This window comes from Pinus tabuliformis, chromosome 9 (genome assembly GCF_031772625.1).
Source record: "Pinus tabuliformis cultivar Carrire ecotype Pingquan chromosome 9, CPIR1, whole genome shotgun sequence".
Lineage (NCBI taxonomy): Eukaryota > Viridiplantae > Streptophyta > Pinopsida > Pinales > Pinaceae > Pinus > Pinus tabuliformis.
The window spans coordinates 1,990,061,676-1,990,065,067 of NC_142307.1; the positions used below are offsets into that span (position 1 = coordinate 1,990,061,676).

Consider the following 3,392-nt stretch of genomic DNA (forward strand, 5'->3'; position numbering starts at 1 on the left):
TATTTGGTGCCTCCAAGAAGTGAAGAAAACAAGAGGTGGCAGAATCAACGAGATGGTCACTGTTTAGCTGCGCAGGGGAGGAGCCTTCATGTACCCTGCACTCTGCGTGATACTTAAGTCAGAATAAAACCCAGAACCCAGATTTGCTTCACTGTGTGATCCAATGGAGTCAATTCTAATGAACAAAGTAAAAGAACTAAACAAACCAAAAGATGAGACTTGAAGAGAAATGAGTGACTTCTGGTGGAGGAGCAATAGATGCCACCACCAGAATTCATACCTACAAACAATGTTCCCATATATGCAACCAGAAATAACAGAGAGCCAAAGACAGACCAAATCCCTAGCAATCTTTACCATAACTCCTAGAGGGGATGAACCAAGAAATAGATGGATACTGAAAGAGAACCAGTTGAATGAGGAGGATAGGCTTAAGAATCAGAGAAAGGTTCCCAGAATAGTAACCAGTTCCACCACCTCAATATTCCAGACCTTCCACTGATGCCACATTCCAATGACAATTTGGAAAAATGCTGCCAAAACCATCAAACATTCCAAGTACAGGGATGGTATTTAATAGAGGAGCTACCACCATCATGCCCAAACTGCCTAAACATTCAATTCCGAAGGTTTGATTCTCTGTTGCCCCATAGGACCTATGAGATTTCATACTGAGCCCTTCATCTTCTGAAGCCGAGCTGTTACTGCGTGTTCTGTTGGTACTTGGGGGCATCCTTGGAGCTCCCATATTGATACAAGAGAAATAATGCACTGATTTGTGATGCTTGTGAGAGTTGAATGCTAAATGTTTTATGTGCCCTTCCATATGAATTCCTTATGGGATTAGATAATTATAATGACCCCCATTTTTTTATGTACACCCCTTTACTAAGTTCTGCGGCCTTGTTAGCACAGTGATCAACTTCAGAATTTAGACCACATTTCACATGGGGAGATACAGCTTTGTTGAGACAGCTTACCTCTTATTTGTTCAACCAATGGTGACTGGAATTTTATTGTTAGATGGAGTGATTTTACCTAGCATAAGATTTATCATCATGGAATTCTCAATGATTTCCAAATTCCAATGACTTAACATTTGCTTCCTTGGCTAGAAGAATGTCATGCAATAGTGCATATGCATGAGCCTGATTGTTTGAGACTTGGCCAAGACCCTAAAATCTAAGGTGGCTACTCTTTTTCCTCCAGGATCATAGAGGATCCCTCCCTGACCTGCCATCCTTGATTTTATATTTTTTTTAATGACTAGAAATCCTTAGTTTTCAGTGAGTCACACCTCAAAGTAAGATGTCATTTCTATAAGAAAGCACAACATGACATTTACATAAGAGGCCTTTATGTCATTTGCTCATATGTAAAAAAAAAAAAAAATGTTTCCTAAAATGCATATATTATAGCAAATGGCACACTTGATGTCATATGATTCAGAATATGTGAATAACCACCAAACTTTTAGAACATAAGCATTCTTATTAACATAAATAGGGGACAAATATTTTGTTCTTCTCATCTTTCATCCATTTTCATTCTTCTCATCTTTCATCCATTTTCACTGAGTTGAAGTTGAATATTCACTATCCATGTATGAAATGCTTGAAATTGCTACAGAATTTTGATTTCGGTTGCTTGAAGAGCTAAATTTGACATTGGGAAAATCTAAATTATTGCATTGATATAACTGTCTTGATGTCATCATGTTAATTTGTATCGCTACAAGAGGAAATCGTGGAGCCTCACTAAGGTCAGAGGAACCACATAAATTAACAGTATCCATATTTCTTTTGGTTATCACATAAGCCCCAATTTCTGCAAGCAGAAATATTGGGCACCCATTCACATTAGCTGAAACTAACAAAGGTGATTGTTGGTTTACAAGACTTGAATCAAATGATATCAGTGGGTAGCAATTCTGTAGAGAGTCAGGATTGGGTGCCAAATCTTTTCTAGCATCAGCATTTGGTGGCTCATGTCACTTGATACCTCTGCATGCACAGAAACACTAAACCACTTGATCAGAGGCGTGGAAAGAACCTGCAGTTACAAAGAAGCAGTAAAACGGAAACTGTTAGAAAAAAAAAAAAATTAACAACAGACATGTAAACATGTATCAAGAACAAAATGACAATTCCACACTAAATTGATCTAGGTTATAAATCTTATAATATCACTGTATCGAGGTAGGATTACAGCTAGGTTATCAACCTGCATAAACGCCAGTGTATCATGTTGCAGCTTGAGAAAATTGGGAAAAGAAAATGAGTGACACGCAGACCCTACATAAATAATTTTCATATATGCATAATTATTAGATCATATTGACAAAGAAACTTCATAAAACAATATAGAACAGTAGCTATAATAACAGAAAAATAGGAATCAGGCCCCTATAATGTTGTTGCTTTGTGATGGGTACCCTCTCATTCCAATTCTGCATGTCCTTATCCACTAATCTAGGAAGTTCATTATCACCAAGTGAAGTGAAAAATTGCACAAAACAAAATCTGCAAATGCTCTTTCTGGAGGAAGATCCTTGAATCCCTTGTTTTCTTCGTTGACTTGCATCTGCAAACAAACTACAAGCACAGCTGACCCCGTGCAGGATAGAACTCCTGAAAGAAAAGCATTGAAAGGAAATGATCCAACTATTGCCATGTAGACAACCTGCACAACTGCCGTGAGAACTGCATAGACCACATACAGATCGATGATCTTCAACTTGGTAGGAGTTGCAGAGTATGCAGATCGAAGGGATGCAACGAGAACTTGTGCATCCTTAGCTGTTGAGGTTCCCATTTAACATATAATGCAAGTTTTCAATTCTAATGCATTTCAAAGTACATATGATGGTACATACTACAGAACAATATGGATTTTGGACATAATAAGTCGATTTGAATTAGAATTGTCAAGTCAACCTAACTCATGTTTGACTTGGGAGTTTGAGTCCTCATTGCAACTCAAATTGATGAGTTTGACTTAGGATCGAATCATATTTAGAATCAATTCGACTCTGCTTAATTTCCTCATAGAATGGAATTAGACATAGTCTTTCACTTGTAGTCAAGGAGGATGGTGACACTTCACAAAAAAAAAAAAAAAAAAACAGGATACTTTTTCCATATTGATGACCTGAGCTGCAGGTAAATTTGGGTTTCTAGCTGGACTAGAAGAGATATTATTTCAAACTTCCAAACCATTTGCCAGGTAACACTTTAATAGCTCTTAGTGTAATCAGCGATGGAAGGAACGATGTACATTGATTAAATGAGCAGAGCCATGACTCCATGGACCACTAATTGGCCTGACCACCCATTATGTCTTGATCTGAACATGTTATTGGCTCAATGTCAAACAACTTCCCTGAGACTATA

At 37.6% G+C, this 3,392-nt stretch overlaps 1 pseudogene; it reads right to left on the reverse strand.

Annotated features, from left to right (window-relative positions):
* Positions 1-1,619: 1,619 nt before the first annotated feature.
* On the reverse strand, positions 1,620-3,053 carry LOC149157000 (dolichyl-diphosphooligosaccharide--protein glycosyltransferase subunit DAD1 pseudogene; annotated as a pseudogene).
* Between the last annotated feature and the right edge of the window lie 339 nt (positions 3,054-3,392).